We start from the raw sequence: 22,037 nt of genomic DNA on the forward strand, positions 1-22,037 counted from the left end.
CTTTTGACTTTTATAAACCAGCATTCCATTCTCTTTCTTCTTCTCCCCATCTCTCACTCTCTCTCTCCTCACCTCTCTCTTGAAGAAATTGTCTGTTTTCAGACATGGAGAGGAACAAATTCTGCCAGACTTGAAGCATCCTATGACTATATGTGTGGAGGCAAGTGGCTTAATGGTTAGGGTGTTGAACTCATGATCGTACGGTTGTGATTTTGATTCCTGGACCAGGCCATGCATTGTGTTTTTGAGCAAAACACTTCATTTCATGTTGCTCCAGTTCACTCAGCTGGCAAAAATGAGTAATCCTGCGACGGACAGGCATCCCATCCAAGTGGGGAATTTCTACACCACTGAAACCAGAAAACCAGCCCTTATGAGCCTGGCATGGCTCGAGAAGGAACATTTTTTTTCATATATATATATGTAAATGTTGAACGATGAAAATGAATGCCCAATACTGTATTGGTGGATATAATTTCTTTATTTGTGAATTAAGGCTACCATTGTTTTCATGTTAAGAAAAGTAGGAAAATATCCTAGTGTCTTAACAATTTTTCATGCTGATCACATGGAGAAAGGTGTTTGCCTCCATTTTAGAAAATGCAGCTTCATTATATATATACACACATATATATATATATATATACACACACACACACACACACATATATATATATACATACACATACATATATACATACAGACATACATACATACATACATACACACACACATACATACATACATTTTTTTCTTACTCTAGGCACAAGGCCTGAAATTTTGGGGGAGGGGGCCAGTTGATTAGATCAACCTCAGTATGCAACTGGTACTTAATTTATTGCCCCCCAAAAGGATAAAAGGCAAAGTCGACCTCAGTAGAATTTGAACTCAGAATGTAAAGACAGACGAAATACTGCTAAGCATTTCTGCCGGTGTTTGAACATTTCTGCCAGCTCGCCACCTTTATATACATATATATCAAAGGAGGCACAAGCACTTTCACACACATGTATATACACGACAGGAACTTCTGCCACCCAAATTCAATCACAAATCTTCAGTCAGCCAGAGGCTATATGAGAAGACTTGCCCAAAGTGCCACACAGTGGGACTGAACCTGATACCATGTGACTGAGATGCAAGTTTGCTAACCACACAGCCATGCCTGCACCTACAGTCATGCCTATGCATAAATATAATATAATGAAATTATTATATAGTGTTCAGGTGCACCACAACTTGTCAAAAGTGCGTATAAAGCATATGAAGTAATGTACAAATGTCTGGAAAGCGAACAGTGTATGAGTCAGATACATGCTTGCGTGTGTATGGAGGGGAGAAAATCAGGTGTAGTGTTGGCGAATCTCAGGAAGCATGGAGGTTTTGAAAGATGCAGTGCTCTGACAGCTAGCAACTGATGCCGGCAGTCTGTTCCATGCTTCAGCAACTCTTAGTGTGAAAAAATGTTTCCGAAAGTCATGGGAGCTGTGCTGTTTTCTGACTTTATAAACATGTCCACGGGTGTTAGACAGGTGGAGTTTGAAAAGGTGCTCAGAGTTATTGTGAGTAAGATGGTGTGTATACATGCATACATACATTGAGTATACTTTGCCTGAATGAAAAACGGCGTGATCATGAGTGAGATGACATCTATCACACACATTTGTTGGATAATGGATGGCCTGAAAATAAGCATCAATATTAACTACTACTACAACAATAGCAATAACAAGTGAAATATACTGAAGAAAATAAAATTTTAAAAAATCATTTAAGAAATTATTGTTGTTCATTTTTATTTATTGAAAAAAAATTAATATGTGAAAAGAAAAAAACACACCAAAGGAATGAATAAATAACAAAGATGGGTTCCTTATGCCCCCCTTATAGCAGGCAGGTTGTATAAGGTCTACAGGATCTGTAATAGTTTGATCTGAAGCTCAGTTTTATGACATTTCTCCAGTGCATGGCATCAGTTCTTCTTTCTGCTGCAATACAGAGCCATGTCGAGGTGTTCCCCACGGGGACACTAGTTGCACCTGTTCTAAAGGTGATATTGTTGCTCTGCGCATGCAACTGAATGCACAACCTGAAATAGTGAGCAAGATTGCTGTGAACAAGATAAAAAAGCCAAAAATGTGTAAGCCTCCAAATTTTGGGAACCCAGTCTCATCATAGAAAGGGACAACAGTTATTGCAATACCAGGGATCAATAAGGGCAAGCCAAATATAATGAGACATGGACCCATAATAGTTCCCAGTTTCTGAAAAGTTGTTATGCCCTTCCGTCCATTTGGCATTTTGAAAGGGCTGGCTTAAGACTTCAACAGTTGATAAAACAGTAGGGAGAGAAAAAAGAATTATTTCCCTTATTTTGGTCTTTACTATTATTATTATTTTTTTTAACAAGGTCCTTTTTTATTAATACATTTAAATGTTTTGTGTTTCTTGTTTGTGTTGTTAAATTCCTTGTTTTCTGTTTTTAGAATTGCTGTTTTGGACGAGAAACCACCTTGAAGGATATTTCACAGTGGTTTTCTGCTATTGTACCAGTCCAACTGATATTTACCAACAACAGACCAGAGGGACCTGGTTAGTAGGTGCCCAGGGTTTGAGTTGAGCATTGTCTGATGTTGGGCAACTATTTCCTGTTGTTTGAATCTGATTACACTTCATGAAAAGACTGTGTTAACTTCTGTAGGATTTCTCATCGTCCTTTTTCTCTTTCTTTGAAAAACAGGTGAAAATAATAATAATATTTTGCCTTATTATGTTAATATAGTAAATAAGAGGTATAATGAGAAGAAGTCAATGATGATGGTAGTAATAGTAAAAGCAGTAGTAGCAGCAGCAGCAACAGAAGTAGTAGTAGTAGTAGTATTAGCAGCAGCAGCAGCTGAAGTTGTAGCAGCAGTTGGTCTGGAAGCTTTGGTTTTGATGAGGTTTAATATTGCTCCAAGCTTAGTTATGTAGGGCTGCCCCAAAAGTAACCTGAAAGACAAAGAAAAAAAATCTTAAATTATAGAAATTCTGATAAAAATATTGGGTTGTTCGGAAAGTTTGTGTCGATTTATAGTAGCTTACCTTTCAACTTATTTTAGAACAAGGTTGAGTCCATAAAATAGGATTTGACTCCACCTCCATTTATAGCACAATTTAAGCTATCTTTTCATGGAAGAAGGTTTATGTTCTTATAACCTGTGTTAATTCTGTAACCCTTTAAAATGGAAGATAACAAAGTTCATTTTTGGCACTTGATGCTTTTCTTTTTCTGTAAAGGAAAAAATGCCTCACAAGCAACCTAAGAAATATGCGCAGTTTATGTTGATGTTTCTTTATCCAAAAGAACTGTATGGAAGTGGTTCGCAAGGTTCTGCGAGCTGGAGATTGTAGCCTTATTGATAAAGAGCAATCAGGCAGACCATCCACTACAGATGATTACCAAATCAAATCATTAATTGAGAATAACACACATTGCACAACCCGAGAATTGGCAGAAAGCCTCAACCTATCAAAATCTGTTGTTCATGAGCACCTGGTAAAGCTTGGGTACACAAATCACTACGATGTTTGGTTACTACATGAGTTGGGTGAGAAGAACCTTTTCGATCTGTGATTCACTTTATAAACAGAATGAAAACACGCCTTTTTTAAAGCAAATTGTGACAGGTGATGAGAAATGGATTATCTACCGAAATGTACAGAGAAAGCAATCCTGGAGTAAGCAACATGAGCCACCCTTAGCCACCCCAAAAGCAGGTCTTCACCCTAAAAAAGTCTTGCTTTGTGTCTGGTTGGATTGGAAAGGAATTCTGTACTATGAGCTTCCCCCAAGTAATCAGACAATTAATTCTGAGAAATACTGCACACAACTGGATGAGTTAAAAGCAGCAATTCAAGAGAAACGTCCAGAATTGGCCAACAGGAAGGATGTTGTTTTCCAACATGATAATGCAAGACCGCATGTTTCTTTGGTAACCATACAAAAATTGCCACAGCTCGGCTGGGATGTGTTACCCCACCCTCCATATTCACCAGATATTGTTCCTTCAGATTTCCACTTATTCAGGTCTCTGCAGAATAGTCTTAATGGTAAAAATTTCAATTCCTTTGATGACGTAAAAAGATACCTTGATGAATTCTTTGCCATGAAACCACCTCAATTCTATGAAGAGGGTATTTTCAAGTTAAAGGAAAGATGGAGACGCATTGTACAACAAAATGGTTCATATTTGGTTGATTAAAAATGTAATGGCAAGTATTTATTGACCTTTTTCTTTCCTTTAAAAATCGGCATGAAATTTCCGGACAACCTAATATTTTATGGTAGTGGAAGTTTTGGATAAACTGTGCAGGAATTGGGGGATGGGTTGAAAAACATACACAAACAATAGGCATAGTGTGACTTATGAAGATAAACATATGCAAATTACAAGTAGAATGCAGAAGTTTAAATATGTATTTCAGTTAACAGAGATGTGGGTTATATAAAATGTACATATATATAGAGAGGTGTAGTGTGGGCAATACTAGCATAGCAAGAGTGTGTGCTGCTTGGGACATACCTTCCTTTTGGTGCCCTGGACCCTACCATAAACACATATTGCTTACAGCAACAGCCTACAACAGGATGAAAAGTGCCACCCTTTTAAAAGTCCTGCCCCTTTAAAAGTGCCATCCGGGCCAGACCGTCCCCCCCCCCCCCCGCACGAGCTATGCTAGTGGTGGGCAATGCCACACAAATGGCAGTTGCTCTAGGAGTAAAGTTTTTGGAAGCCCAAAATTTCTGATGGGGAAAAAATAAAGTAGTTATAATAAATAAAATACCAAAAAACAATAATATGTCTTCCTCCTCCTCCTCCTCCTCCTACTACTACTACTACTGCTGCTGCCACAACCAAGCGCGGGTATAGGCGCAGGAGTGGCTGTGTGATAAGTAGCTGGGTTCAGTCCCACTACATGGCACCTTGGACCAGTGGTTTTCAACCAGGGTTCCGCCAGTACAGTCCAGGGGTTTCGCAAGAAGTTACAAAACTGCTAAAATCGGCAGTAATTTTTAATTCTCCTGTGCAGATATGTGTGCATAAGACTATTAAATTATTGCACAGGGGTTTCTCGAATCAGTGGAATGTTTCCTTGGGGTTCCGCTCCAGCAAAAAGTTTGAAAAGCACTGCCTTAGACAAATGTCTTCTACTATAGCCTTGGGCCGACCAAAGCCTTGTGAGTGGATTTGGTAGACGGAAACTGAAAGAAGCCCGTCGTATATATGTATATATATATATATATATATGCGTGTGTATATGATTGTGTGTCTGTGTTTGTCCCCCCAAACATCGCTTGACAACCGATGCTGGTGTGTTTACGTCCCTGTAAGTTAGTGGTTTGGCAAAAGAGACCGATAGAATAAGTACTAGGCTTACAAAGAATAAGTCCTGGGGTTGATTTGCTTGACTAAAGGCGGTGCTCCAGCATAGCCACAGTCAAATGACTGAAACGAGTAAAAGAGTAAAGAGTAATATCAACAAAAAGATTGCTTTCCAACCATATGGTTCTGAGTTCATTCCCACTGTGTGGCACTTTGGGCATGTATCTTCTACTGTGAGTGCGATTTGGTAGACAGAAACTGAAAGAAGCTCAGATCATTGGAATCTGATGAATTGTCTATAAAGCTAAGCGCTTTATGGATGTGAAACCATTGGTCACTCTATGACTGGACATATATTTTTACTTCATCTAAATACATTACTGCTCTAACCTTTAGAATGTGGTTCTTCTTCAAATATGTGATCCCCGACGATGTGTGTGTGTGTGTGTGTGCGTGCTTGTGTGTGTGTGTGTGTGTGTGTGTGTGCATGTGTCTTTATGTCTGTGTTTGTCTCCCACCATGTTGTTGATATATTTACTTCCCTGTAACTTAGCAGTTTGGCAAAAGACACCAATAGAATAAATACCTAGCTTTAAAAAGAATAAACTACTGGGGTCGAATCATTCAACTACAAATTCCTCAAGGGGATGCCCCAGCATGACCGCAGTCTAATGACTGAAACAAGTAGAAAAGTAAAAAAGATAAAAAACAAGCCTACAAGGAAGTCTGTATGTGATTGCTCACTCTACTAGAAATAGCAGCCAAATCTCAATTAAATAGCAAATAGAATAGTATGGTGTTATGTAATGTGAATTAAGAAGTATGATGAAGTGTAATGAGGCTTTGTGTTGTATTGTGTAAGGTATGGTGAGATGTACGATGTATTTGCTCAGTGCGTGGGATCTTTCCAATACATTATGTTTTAAGCAATTATTGTTATTGTTATTGATGGTATGTTGCAGTGTAATGGGGTAGAGAGAGAGAGAGAGAGGAGAGAGAGAGAGGGTGGTGGGGAAATCAGATTAGAGAAATAGTAAAATACTGAGCACTGAAATACATGGTGGATTGTAGACCTATCCAACCCACAAAAAAAAAAACCAAAAAACAAAACAGACACAAAGTGAAACGTTATATAGTTGATGATAGCAACTATACAGTGCCGGTGATGGAGGTGGTGATGATGGGGATGATGGTGGTGGTGGTGTTGGTGGTAGTGATTAATATTATCATTAGCATCATCAATATCATCATCAGTACGATTAACATCACCATCAGTATCAACATCAACACCATGACTATCAAGACCTCCCTCCTTTACCACCACCACCACCACCACGTCGTCGTCATCGTCATCATCATTGTCGTCATCGTCATCATCATCGGCGGAGGTGGCATCATCATCATCATCATCATCGTCATCATCATCATGTTTCTGCCTTCAGTGTAATAATTGATCTGTTATCTCTGTGAAGTCTTCCATTATCACAACATGTACAATGTTACAGAGTTTGGGTTAGTGAGTAGTCTGATGACAGCAATACTATCATACACCACCACCACCACAACTTTTACTACCATCACCATCACCCCACCCCACCCCCACTGCCACCACCACCACCACCACCACTGCTGCTGCCACCACCAATACCACTCTCAACACAATAATATAGATGTTTGTACATAGTGTGTGCCATTGATTAGATAGTTCTTGTACTGCACACAATCAATTCAGTAGCACAGTACTGCAGTTAAATGGGGGTAGGATGGGGGGAGGGGAGGGAATTGGTTCAATACCATGCTGATGGTTCAACTTTTATTGTTTGTTTATACATGTGTGTGTGTGTATAATATACACATACTATGTATACCCACACATCATATGTGTATACATATATATATGCGTGTGTGTGTGTGTATATATATGTATTATATCTATGTTGTGTAGGTGTGTGGGTGTGCATATGTGTAAATAGATACACACACACACACACATATATACATGTCTTTCTCTCTCTCTCTCTCTATATATATATATATATATATATATATATATATACACACACACACACAAACAAGCACACACACACAGACATAGATATATATATACACACATACATACTCATGCGTACACAAACACACACACACTCACATGTGCATATACATACACAGAGAGTCAGCAGAGCATAGAACAAAATGCCATTTAGAATTTGTTTCAGAATTCTAAAAGGCATTTTGTCCTATGCTCAAATCCCACCAAGATCAACTTTACCTATCATCAGCCCACACCAGGTGACTGGCAGAACTGGTAGAGCATCAGATGGAATGTATCATGTTATTTGTTCTGGTTCGGTGCATTCTGAATTCTTAAGTCACAGACTTAATTCTGTAACCCAGTTTAAGAATGCCACCTGGCACCTTGGGAAGCTTTACTGGAAATCACTCTGTTGCAAGCATTAGATCAAGTCTCTGGTTTGAGGATAGCTTCCTCTTTTCATCCCACTAGTCTTGAAAGCTCTGGAAAAATAAAGGGTGATGGGTACTGCGCTTACCTCTCTGGCTAAGTGATAAAAAATGAAAACACAATGTTGTGATCATTGCTGTTGTTGTCATCGTCATCATCATTGAGTACAGTGAACAAGACGAGACAAGTCAGATATCTTGGTCATCCACTACATCCACCCCCATCGCTAATTATCTTGACCTGGTCTTGCTACTGCATTGATGATGGTCAAGGATGGGAGAGTGCCGTTGATGGTGTGCAACGCTTCCTCATTTTAAACTTTAGTATTCAGATTTCTCTGTCAAATGTAATATTTATTTACATAGATTTGAATTATGTGTTATCTTGTAGCTTTGAGATTTCAGTGATGTGATTGATATCTTTAAAGTAATATTGTAGGGTAAGTGTGAGAGGCCAGATTAGGCCGGTTTGAAGATAAAACAAGTAGATTATTTTGGCTGGATATAGCTGATTTAAATGCTAAAGGGTTAAACAAAGTCATCACACAAGTCATCAGTCCTCCTTAAGGATGACTAAATAGTCTTCATCACTCTGATGGATGTACTCTTTAATCACAATAGCTAATCCATCTGTTGAGTCCACTTGAACAAGTTGTTTTGTCTCTCCCATGTAGTCTTCTCAGTCAACAACCTTTAACACTTTCATTACTGTATTTCTGTTGAGATGCTCTGTATTTCTTTCAATTACTTTAGATATACAAAGAATTTAGGTTATTGTTCAGCTAGTGTTAGGAACATAAATTGTGACTAAGGTTTGGTGGAAGATTTTAATTCAAAACTTATGAAAACAAGACATTTGTACTACAGAGCCAGAGCTGGTTTCAGCCGGGTTGGTAATGAAACGGTTAATAGTAATATTTCCATGCCTTTTCCTTCTTGGTATTAATATGGACAAGTGTGCTGGTATTATTTCATGCACACATTTCCCTAGAGGGATCTTGATGCATACTGACCTTGCAATCTGCAACATATGATACCTCTGATCCTTTCATTACAGGACATTAGTAAATCTGTAATTTCTTATTTGTAATTTCTCTCCTTGCTATGTATGTGAACCTGACACCTACATTTATTCTAATGACCTGATATTTTCACTTGCTTCTGTCTTTCTTTCAATTTTTCGTGGTCGGTTCATAGCTACCATGGCTCTCTCCCTCCCTCTTTCTTTCTCCCTCCCTCTGTGTTGAACTGTTCCACCATGTGTTATACACATGACACATACACAGGCACACACTCATAGCCACTACTATATACACACATACAAACAGACATACATACATATACACACATACATACAAACATACACACACACATACATGCATGGATGCACACACACACACATGCACGCACCCACATAGATAGACAGATAAATAGACAGACAGACAGACAGTCAGACAGATAGATAGATAGATAGATAGATAGATAGATAGATAGATAGACAGACAGATAGATAGATAGATAGATAGATTGACAGACAGACAGACAGACAGACAGATAGATAGATAGATAAATAGATAGATTTAGAACAAAGAAGGAAAACTGTGTAATGTTGATAGTCAGTTGCTCAGCAGATGTTACCATAGAGCTAAAGATCAACAATACAGAAAATGCCTATGCTGAACTGTTTATAAATTCACAGGTACTTCACCTGGACTACGACTTTAAATTTATACCAATAATTATTAGGGCACTTGGATATGTAGCCTCAGTGCCAATCTTGAAAAATTAGGGTTCTTGAAATCAGAAAAGAGAAAGCTAATTAGAAGGCTACAGAAACAGGCCATGATTGGAACTGTCGAAATATGTAAAACTTTCCAAAAGTTTAGCATGTAAGATATAAGTACATATACACATGTCTAGACATACAACTATATATATGAGTATACATACATAAATATCTGCACATATACCAACACCTAATACTTGCATATATGCATGCAAACATGCACAACTGCCCTGTTCATGTTGTTGAAATTCCAATGAAGGAACCTTGGATCTAGGTTAGAAACTAGCTCTAGAAATAAAATTACCTATTACCAACATTCACCTATTTTCAAGCAAGATAGTATTTTTTGCCACTCAAGAGATGTTTTCACAAAGGATTACAAACAAGTGTCACCGCTTGTATGATGATGTAGTCTGTCTATAATTTGTGTGTAATATCATGATAAAAACATACTCCCCCACTACCAGACACATACACGTGTGTGTGTGTGTGTGTGATAGTGGGGTGGGGTGTGCAGCAAACTGGCAGAATCGTTAGCATGCCGGGCGAAATGCTTAGCGCTATTTTGTCTGCCGCTATGTTCTGAGTTCAAATTCCACCAAGGTTGATTTTCGCTTTCATCCTTTTGGGGTTGATAAATTAAGTACCAGTTACGCACTTGTTTGTCCCCTCTATGTTTAGCCCCTTGTGGGCAATAAAGAAATAACACGTGTGTGCGCATACACATGCATGCAATGGGCTTCTTTTTAATCCATCTTCTATGCTGGCAGAGATTTGATGATTCAACAGGCTCTGATGAGTAAGAAGACTGCACAGTGCTCCAGTATCTGCTTTGACATGGTTTCTGTGGCCGGATGCTCTCCTTAATGCCAATTACTCACAGAGTGAAGTGGGTGCTTTTTTGCAGAACCAGCACTAGTGTGGTTGCCATGTAACTTGCAAGATTAAAAAGCCCCTCAACTGACTGAGGCTAAATAGAGAGGGGAAGTGGCTGTATGCTAGGTGTTGAGAGGCTGGAGTATGTTAGAGGAACTAGTTTCTTGCTGTGGGGGAGATACATGGCTATCCTGTATTAAATAAAGGTAGGTGGGAGTAGTTGAGGTGAAGATGGAAAGAGAGATATAGATGGTAGTGATGAGGTATCAGAGCATACTCCCAAAGTACAAAAAAAGTTTGGAGACAAAGATCAGAAAGCTTCAGTAGATAAAGGTTGCAAGAGTAAGGAAGAGGGTGAAAGATGGTTAGAGATGAGAATAGGAGTGGTCAATGATATATATGAGTAGGAGGGAGGATGATAAGAATGAGGGATAAATGTCAATAGAAGTGGCTTAGGGAAGTGGAAGTGATGACTAGTAGTACAGAAAGAGTGAAGAACATCAGAATGGTAACACAGCAGACAGTGGAAGAATGAGAGATGACAGGCAGGTGTTGGTAGGTAAAGGTTGTAATAGTTGGAAAAGCATGAGATGTACAGTGATGGAGTGGAATCAGTTAGAGGCACATAGGGGAAAATGTAGTGAGTACCACATAACGGTGGGTATTGTCGATGGTAGATATGAAATCATGTTAAGAATGAGGAATGGGTTCAAAGGAGATGGAGAAATAACTAGTAGCACAGAAAGGAAGTAAATATCACTTTTACTCCTAAGTAAATTACAGCAGCAGAATATATACATATTATCATTGTCACGATCACTATCATTTAACATCCATGTTCAATGCCGGCATAGGTTGGGCAGTTTGACAGGATCCAATGGGTCAAAGGATTGCATCATATTTCCATGTCTGCTTTGATATGGTTTCTACAGTTGAATGCTCTTCCTAATGCAGCATGTACAGAGTGCTTTTGTGTGCCACCAACAATACACATGTATGTATATGTGTGTGAGTGTATGTTAATAGATAGATAAATAGATAAATGTAGTTGAGATGGATGTACAGGGTGGTCCAAAAGTCTTGTTACCTCCCACCAGAAAGTAATGAGAACAATAGAACAAGTAATGCAGTATTCCAAAGCAAAAACTGGATTTTGTTAATTCACTTTCATAGATGCTGTCATGCATTGAGAAGGTCTGCATGAACACCATCATGATGTGGCACCATGTCCTGTGTGATATTTTTCAAAGCTGTGCTTTAGTGATTGTTGCAAAGGCTCTCCGAATGGTGTCCTTCAACTGATGGGTATTCTGGTATTGTTCATATGAAACTCTCTCCTTGGGAATACCCCCACTGTGTCATCGCAATACGTGAGGTCTGGCCTTCTGGAAGGCCAACTGACAGGTGCTGGAAGTTGTGAATCTTGCCTTATCCATCTATCCAGAAAAACTTCATGTAGGTATTCCCTGACAGTGATAGCATAGCAGGGTGGGGCACCATCTTATTGGAACCAACAATCATTCAGGTCAACATTAAACCTCTGGAGCTGTGGAACAAACCACTCCCTTAACATGGCAAAGTAAGGTTGCTGGTTAACAGTGCCCTTGAAGAAATAGGGTCCTACCAGGTGCTTACTTGATATGGTGGCCCAAATCATTACATGTAGAGGGGTTTTGCTAAACCAAAATATAATGATAATAAGGACAATAATAAACAATATGTAGTGGGTAACAAAACTTTCAGACCACCCTGTAGTTAAGTAACTTGGTGCATAACCACAAAATCTTGGGTCTGATGCCCCTGTATGGCCTTTTCAACAAATGTAATTTTCTATAGCTTTGAATCTGAGTCAACCCATATCTTGTGAATGAAGATGGGTACATGGAAACTGTATGGAAGCCTATCAGGCTGAAATCTGTAATTGTTATGGGTAGATGTATCTGTGGAATACTCAACCATTCTCATGTAAATTCAGGAGTAAATAATTCAGTTGATTGAATAACTGAATCTGTATTGTTGAACAATGGAGAACCACCACCATTGACCACACACACACACACACACATCCATACAAACACATATAACAGACATACACGTACATACATACACGTACATACATACAAACATACACACATGTATGTATGGTCATGGTAGTTGACCATGATTCAATGATGAGGATTCAGTTGTTTAATCAACTGAACAACCGACTTCTGTGTAAATGTGTAATATATATATATATATAGTTGAAATTTACAGAAATATAATATATATATATAGGCCACCCTACCTAACCAGTAGGGTGGCATCATTTGAAAGCTACAACAATGAGAAAAAGCAGATTGTAACCAGCAGCGTATAATAACATCCGAGTCTAGTTCATACAGTGATATAGTAATATATATATATATATGGTTGTGATGTTATATTTGCAACCTTTTATTATCTCAAAATTAACACTATCAAATATAATATAAAGAAAGAAATATGCAATACATTACATCGAATAATGTTTATTATTTGGTTTAGTTCTAACTACATTACATTCTGTTAATCAAGGTTCCATGCCTGGAAACAATTTTCGAGATAGATGTGGCTTGTAGAGGTAATTCAGATATAGTTGGTTGATTTACTGCTAATGGGACATTTAGTTGCTGACTTCTAGTTGATTACATTTAAGATGGTGGTTAATGATCTTCTCAGTGAGATGGCAATCTGGCTGCTATACAGAGTTGATGGAAGTGATTTTGGTGGCTATGGTGATGGGATTGTTGATGATGAAGATGTTAATGATTTAAAGGGAGAATGATATTGTTATTACTCTTGTTGTTGTTGTTGTTGATGTTTAACTTCAGATTAGCTCAGATTGAGTTGGTTTCTCACTTCTTTTATTGTTATATATATATACCATTGTGTCTCAATTAATTTTGAAAATAATGAAGAATTTACTAAAATAACTTTATTCAGTTCTATATTTAAGAGATGAGGAATAATGTACATTATTTACATTATTTACAATTGACGGATATTTGTCCTCATCTTGTTTGTTGTTAACACATTTCGGCTGATATATCCTCCAGCCTTTATCAGATGTCTTGGGGAAATTTCGAACCTGGGTTCTCATTCCTAAGGTATTTTTTGATGTTGTTGTTATTATTGTTGTTGTTGTTATTATTATTATTATTCAGGTCACTGCCTGGAATCGAACTCGGAATCTTGGGGTTAGTAGCCCGCACTCTTAACCACTACGCCATATGCCCATGGGCATAATAATAATAATAGTAATAATAATAATAAGAAGAAGAAGAAGAAGAAGGAGAAGAAGAAGAAGAAGAAGGAGAAGGAGAAGAAGAAGAAGAAGAAGAAGAAGAAGAAGAAGAAGAAGAAGAAGAAGAAGAAGAAGGAGAAGAAGAAGGACGACGACGACGACGACCTTAGGAATGAGAACCCAGGTTCGAAATTTCCCAAGACACCTGATGAAGGCTGGAGGGTATATCAGCCGAAACATTGTGCTAACAACAAACAAGATGAGGACAAATATCCGTCAATTGTAAATAATGTAAATAATAACTTTATTGCTATTAAGTTGATGTTTGGAAAATATATTAACATGGAATTTTGATAAGAGATTATCATTTAAACTACTTTAAAACAGGAAGTGTGAGTAATAGAGCAGTCTCCAATTTCAGATAGGTTGGAATCAAAAGGTTAATCAAAGGCTTTGACTATTCTATTGATTTTCTTTTCTGTTCTTTAATATGAAAAACTGCACTGTTTAATTAGTCCTTCCTTGTTTTTTTGATGGCAGGCTGTGATTTTAGGGAATTTAGGTGGTGATTCTTGCTGATTGAGAAATCACCTAGTGATTCCTTCATTGGCTCTGTTGGAAGGACGGCATTAATGATGATGATGATGATGATGATGATGATGATGGTGGTGATTGATAGCAATAACGATCATGGTAGCACTGGTTATCATATTACTGTTTGCCATGATGACAATGGTTGCAGAGTCAACAATGAGAAAAATTAAGGAAGTGATGTTAACAACAAAGGGTAGTAGTGGTGACCATGTAGCAGTTGGTGATATAAGCAAGATATTTGCGGTGGCGGGGGTGAGGGGTCATCAGTGGTAATAGCTGTGATTGGTGCAGTAGTGGAGGAGGTGATGTAGTGTGTGTGTGTGTGGGGTGGGGGTGGGGGGTTAATGGTTGGTGCACTAGTGGTGGATATGGTGGTAGGCATAATGGCACTGGTAGTAGTTGGTATGGAGGTGGTAGCTGATGGGGAGGGGTGCTGTGGTGGTGGTGGTGGTGGTGGTGGTGATGATGGCGTTGGTAAATAAACATGGTGGTGATGGTGGAGGTAGCAGTGGTAGTGATTGGTAAAGTGGACAAGGTGGTGATGTGGTAGTTGATACAGTAGCGGTGGTGGTGGTGGTGGAGGTGTTGCAGCTACTGTTATCAATGGCTCTCAAGATAGGATGAGAGCCAACTAGTTTTACAAACATACAAGATAAAATTAATGTGTCCTGTCACAACACTTCAACAGAAAGGTCAGGGGATGTCAATAGAGGCTGAAAACTGACTGATTTCAATTCTGTTATGATGATGATGATGATGATGATGATCACAACTGATGACCAATGTAATATTTGTATGTAATATTAGTCGCTGGTCAGATAGGCCAACATTGATTTATACAGTGGTTGCTTTTCTGAACTAGGAAATTTGAAATAAAATTTGAACTAAACGAGAATAAAAAACAATACCCAACAATATTAGCATATATCTATATGTATATATAAATATGTGCGTGTGTGTGTGTGTGTGCATGTGAACTTTTTGAACTTCTTGCATACTTCATATATTACTAATTTTGTTTCTTCCTTTTCTTTCTTTACCTGCTATTTCTCCTTCCAACATGCCTGATCATAAATCTTTCCTCCTGCACTTGCACCACCATCTTAAACATTACCTCACCTCATTTCTTATCTCCTGCCTCCAGCTTTCTCCCTACCTTTTCCAATACATTTTCAACCTCATCCCCTGTTTCTCTAGTCATATTTCCTTCCTCAGTTGTTGCCTTCACCTCAACCTCAACCCCAAAGGTTTCCATCTATATTTCCACCTTCCCTTCCATTCTGCTTCTACTATCTTACCCATCCTCCACACCTCTTCCTTCCACTTTACGTGTGCTGCCATCTGCTCTAATCTCTCCAAAATACACACACCTGACTGGCTTCTCCCTCTTGCTTATTCCATTTTCTCCTCCTGCTGCACTCCCTTCATTGCTCACTCCATCCTCTGTTTCATCCTCTACCTCATTCACCTCCTCCATGATTTTCTTGCTTGTCACTACACCCTCCCGTTCCCCTGCCCTCTCTAACCCTCTCCATCTTTGGCCCAACTCCTCCCCACCCTCATCTTTGTCCATTCTTCCCTCTTCCCCCTGTATGACATCCCCTGCTTACAACTTCCTCTTCTGCTCTCTCCTCCCCACAACCATCACCTCCATCTTCTTCCCCACCTAGTTCACATTCCTTCACCCACCCCCTCCCCTTACTACCGATCTTGCCCCCTTTGAAGCCAAGAATTCTCTCCTTCATAGGGGTCTTCATTTTATGCCACTCCATCCAGCAACGAGTTTTGGATGTGAACTGATGTTCAACACTTTGTGTGCCATGTCAGACTGCATGCCCTATCCCACAATATTCCACCTGCGTCTAATGAACAAGACTGCGTCATTGACTGTCCATCACTTACACTTTCAGTTCCTACATCTCCAGTGGCTCTATAGTGACGACCATGAGACTTCGAGACATGGTCCTAATTCATAGCTCACCACTTCACCCAACAAGGAAAACCCACCAAACTGCCCTCGCTCATTCCTCTCTTGAACTGTGCACCCGCTCTACACACACGCCTCCCTTCTTTGAGATTTCTGCCGACTCAAATCTAACCCTTTCTATCTCCTATATCTTCCTCACCTCATCCCTCTCCTCCTTCAAGCATGCCCATAACCTCCATGACCTTCTGGTTTGTAGCTTATTCCTTGTTCCTGACGTCTAACCTCACTCCTTCTTTTGCTCTTACCTATGATGCCACACCTGCCCCTACAACTATCCTCACCAAGACCCACCACCTCCTCTACCACACCACTGATTCATTCACCTACTCTTCCAGCAGTGTAATCTACTGTATCCTTTTTTCTCACTGTCATTCATTGTATATTGGTCAAACTGGCCGGAGTTTAGCTGACCAGTTTACCAAACATCTCTGGGACATCAGACTTGGTAATGATGCCCTGGTCACTTGCCACTCACTTGATTGGTCATTCACTACAACATCTATCTGTATTCAGACAAGCCTTACACAGAAGCTACCTTCTGTCAAGACCAGGAATTTATTTTCTCTCTTCATTCCTCAATTCCTCGTGATCTCAATTCATCACTTCCTTCCATCTAAACCTGCCTATCTCCATGTACATTTACATGCAGCACACACCTCCCTACTTCAACTATCCCTCCTCCTCTACCCCTCCCCACACCTCTACACCGTTATACTCATGACCCACACCATACACACCTTATGCCCCTACAACATATCCAAACACCTACACACACTCACACACACATTCACACACACACGCATTCATTCCCATTCCATGCACACCAGCACCCAACACTTCACAACCGTTACTCTCACATTCCTATTCCACCTTGCACCTTCATCCAGGTCAACCCACATGGATCCCTTACAGCAAACATGTGTATAAGATAGCCTGTCACACATGCATACAAGCGCTCTTACACATATATACATATGCACAAACACAGAATATTATACACAAATCAACTCCATACACATACATACACAGTTTATTCAAGAACTCCACATGCACACACCAACTGATAACAAAGACATGGTCACTTGCTCCCATACATACACATGCATAAATATACACATTATTCATGCATAAGCACACACAGCAGTGTCACACACACACATGCACACATGTTTAAGTGCCTTTTACACCCACACCCAAGAAGCAACACAAGAACACACATGCAGGCACACTACTTACCCAAAGAATAGATGTACTCATTAGCTGCTAAACACATGTGTTTGCACATGCACACACATACATTAGACAACCTCACACACTCCAGTATATAGACATATGTTGACACACATGCACACATAAATACAGAGCACACATCACCTCACACATTGCCCACACATAGTTTACTCACACACGTACACACATATGCATACACATATACACTCCCATACATACACATATTCACATAATCTTCATACTCACACACATTCTTGTTCCCACACCCACACACACATAATTATGCATACATTAACTCCACATACACACACAAGCTTGTGCACACACACTTTTGCCAGGTTACTGTTGTCTCCCTTGCTCTTTTGCCACCAACCGTTTCCTTCATTCTGATCAAATCAACATGTGAAACTGAATCCAAACACTTTTTTCTCTCTACATTGTTTTCTCCTCTCATTCCCTGCATAAGAGCATAGGCTTGAAACACCAAAGACTTCCATTTTTCTTGACCATCAAACTAATACACCTTTGTTGTTCCCTCATTTGCCTCTCTTCTGGTTTTTGTACAATTTTTTGAAACACACACACACACACACACACACACACCACACACACACACACACACACACACACACACACACACACTCACACTTACAGGGTGCAATTGGTAAATTGTCATCATTTTATATTTTTAATTTTGCACATGCACATTGTTTTTGATTTTGTTGACTACACAGTACAGTAGGATCAGTTGGGCAATATCTATGAGAAAAACAGCACTGTGACGCAATTCACTCTGCCAGAAATTTGAAAATGACATACTGTACTGCCCCAATACAAACAGATAGTGAACACACAGAACAGCTGTTGGTTTGCCTTGTCCCCAAAACATGTACTGAGACTGATACAAATCAAACATCCAGTCAACTTCATAATGTTTGGAGTGATCACTAGTGATGGCAATGTTATGTCTCCATTCATTGTCCCACATGGCCTCAGACTTAACATGGAGGCCTACATCAAGTACCTGGAGGAGGTTGTGCTGCCCTGGGTCAAGAGGATGACTGTTGAAAACCTTATGTCTGACAACAGGACTCGGCACCATACCACATAAGCAGGAGAACCCAGTTATGGCTGTCAGATAATTTCTGCGACCACATCACCCCTAACATCTGTGTGGAGCGCAATTGAGTAAGAGACCAACAAAACTCCTTGTAACACCAAAGATGAACTGAAGGCAAGGATTATAGCAGCATTTGCCAACTTAAACAAGGAGACCACCCAGAAGAGTTGCAGGAGATTCCAAAGTCATCTGGAGGCCATGGTTGAAGCTAATGTTGATTTTATTGAATAAATTTACTCATTAGTATTTCATGATATTTTTGACGTAATTTTGGTAATATATATCTGTTAGAATGAGATATCAATGTTATTTTCATTTTTGTGTAATTTAGGCGACAATATATTTACTGCACCCTGTATATATATATATATGTATATATATATATATATATATACATACATATATATATATATATATATTATACACACACACATATACACATATGCCTCCTACTATTGTCATAGGTTGACTTGTTACTTGTGAATGAAATTGGCAGATGGAAACTGGAAGAAGCCTGTCATGTATACACACATACAGAATTCATTGAAGCAGATTTTCTATACCCAGATGCCCTTACTGTCACCAAGCAAAGTAATATTTGCTTATAACCAGACATGCTTTCCACGGAAAACTAGAAATCAACAACATTGCTTGCATGATGGTGGCATTCATCAATGAAAGAAATAGATAACATATTAAAATACTAGAATACAGACAAATAAGATTCAGTGAACACATACACATATATGCAAGTAAGAAACAACCAAATTTTGTGATTTTCCCCTCATATCAATTTTGTGATTGCACAACTCAACAACAATCAAAAACCTTCATAATCAAATACCACCCACATCTAAAGATCTGTGGCATGGGAAGAAAGACAACTACAACCAACTTTACTGCAATCTTTACTGAAGTTGTCACACTACTACTGCTACAAGTTAGAGTGACAAGACAACTACTTCAGCTACTAACATAGTTGCTGTTGTAGCCACAAGCTAGTAGGTTAAGCAGTCAAAAACTATTGAATGAAAGTGAGTGGTTTTTTCAAACTCCAGTAATGTAAGTGAATAGTGCAAAATTTCTACAAGTTGTTCTACTGAGCTTACTTCTCAACTATAAATGTCTATCAAAAACTTCAAACAAAGCCAAAAATGCTTCTAACTGCTACTACTGACAGCCACTGCTACTGTTGTTACTACCACCAGGACATAAAAACAAACAGAAAGAAAGAAGCAAAATACCAGCATCATGTGATTTTTGTAAGAAAAACAGGTGAACTTCCAGAACCAATATCATGAAAGATTAATTTAATTTAATTTATTTTTCCTATTACTTCAGCATGACTAAATTGCATTTTTAAGAGACTGAAACCATTGCATATTTTGATAAAAATGTAAATATTTTCTTGATTTATCCTTGTAACAGTTCTCAAAACATTTTGTTTTTGTTTTTTGATATTTTTTATTCTTTTATTTGTTTTGGTCACTTGACTGTAGCCATGCTGGAGCATTGCCTTTAGTCGAGCAAATCAACCCCAGGATTTATTCTTTGTAAGCCTAGTACTTATTCTATAAGTATCTTTTGCTGAATTGGTAAGTTACGGGGACGTAAACACACCAGCATCGGTTGTCAAGTGATGTTTGGGGGACAAACTCAGACACACAAACACACACACACACATCATATATGTATGTATATATATATATATATATATATATATATATATATATATATATATATATATATATATATATATACAATGGGCTTCTTTCAGTTTCCGTTTACCAAATCCACTCACAAGCCCGAGGCTATAATAGAAGACACTTGCCCAAGGTGCCATGAAGTGAGACTGAACCTGGAGCCATGTGGTTGGTAAGCAAGCTACTTACCCCTGTGCCTACACACACACAAGAGTTAAGGAATACAGTAGATAAGATCTGGGCTTATCTACTCCATTCCTTAACTCTTGTATTCTTATTTACACACCTGGCAACCTTGGTCGGCTACCGTGAAATATAAAAAGAACTTTTTCCAGTTTATTGTACTTCAATATGCAAAAAATCCACAACCTTCCTTCTCAATAAATCACTGTTGTCTCCTGAAAGTTGTTTTTCATATATATTACAGATTGCTTGAAGCTAACTATCTTTCTACACCTTGACCCCTGCATCTTATATGTGTATGTGTGTGTGTCTGTGTATATTTATATACACACGATGGTGGGCTGAAAAATTCATAGGATGACTATGAAGGAGTCATGCTAGGGCTGTGAAATCTTGCATGCATTTATTTCAACTTTTATTAATAACTGCATTGTTTCATTTTAGGTAAACAGACATCACTCTGTTCAAAAAAGACTTCAAAACCCATGCAGTGAAAACTACCCTTCTCACCGACTACAAAGAAGGCCAATGTCATTTCATCTGCAGGGAAGGTAATGGCCCCAGTTTTGGGGGATGCAAAAGGCATTGTGTTTATTGACTATCTTCATAAGTTAATTACTTGTAGGGACACTGTAATTCATTATGCGACCATAATATACTACAAAGTTTATTAAGCACTTTATAAGCCAATACTGTGTCCAATAGAAAATCTGTGGAGATAACCTTAACATATCTTCAGAAGGGCCACACCATCAATGGAGAGTACTATGCTAACTTGCTGAGACAGTTACAAAAAGCTATTAAGACCAAACGTTCAGGTTTACTGACGAAAGGGGTTTTGTTTCAGCAGGAGAAAGCTCTAGCACATAAGTTCTTGGTGTCAATGACTGCTGTGCATGACTGGTTTTGAACTGGTTGATCACCCACCATATTCTTCAGATTTGGCCCCTTCTGACTCTCATCTGTACTCCCAACATAAAAAAAACAAAACGTTTGGTTGCGAGCCAGTATTGCAGTTATGGTGACATATCCACTGTTGATTACTTTGAGCAACAGAATTAAAGCTTCTTCACCAATGGGACTAAACACCACTGCAACACTGATGAAAGAAGTGTGTGGTCTGCAAGAAGGACTATGTTGAAAAATAAACCTCATTTGGTCACATTCCATGAGAATATCAAGGTCAGCCTATGAACTTTGCAGCCAACCCTCTTGTGTGTGTGTGTCTCTCTCTCTCTCTCTCTCTGTCTCTCTTCCCCCTCCCTCCCCATCTCTCTCTCTCTCTCTTGCTTTCTCTCTCTCTCTCTAGTTATATTTTTCTTACAAAAGATACGGACTGCATAGAAGTGCTCAAGTTGAACCTGAGACGCTAGACAAGTATAATAAACAGATTGGAGAAAGTTCAAATCAGACAAATTACAATGAACACACACACACACACACACATATATATATATATATATATAT

At 38.8% G+C, this 22,037-nt stretch overlaps 1 long non-coding RNA gene across 1 annotated transcript in view; it reads right to left on the bottom strand.

Annotated features, from left to right (window-relative positions):
- Window positions 1–1,770: 1,770 nt before the first annotated feature.
- The window catches only part of LOC115211924, a 41,788-nt gene continuing 21,521 nt past the window's right edge, over window positions 1,771–22,037 (bottom strand). Inside the window, exon 2 of the long non-coding RNA XR_003881698.2 lies at window positions 1,771–2,991. This is a non-coding gene — a long non-coding RNA (uncharacterized LOC115211924). The remainder of the gene's footprint in view (window positions 2,992–22,037) is intronic.

Source organism: Octopus sinensis, linkage group LG5 (assembly GCF_006345805.1).
Source record: "Octopus sinensis linkage group LG5, ASM634580v1, whole genome shotgun sequence".
Lineage (NCBI taxonomy): Eukaryota > Metazoa > Mollusca > Cephalopoda > Octopoda > Octopodidae > Octopus > Octopus sinensis.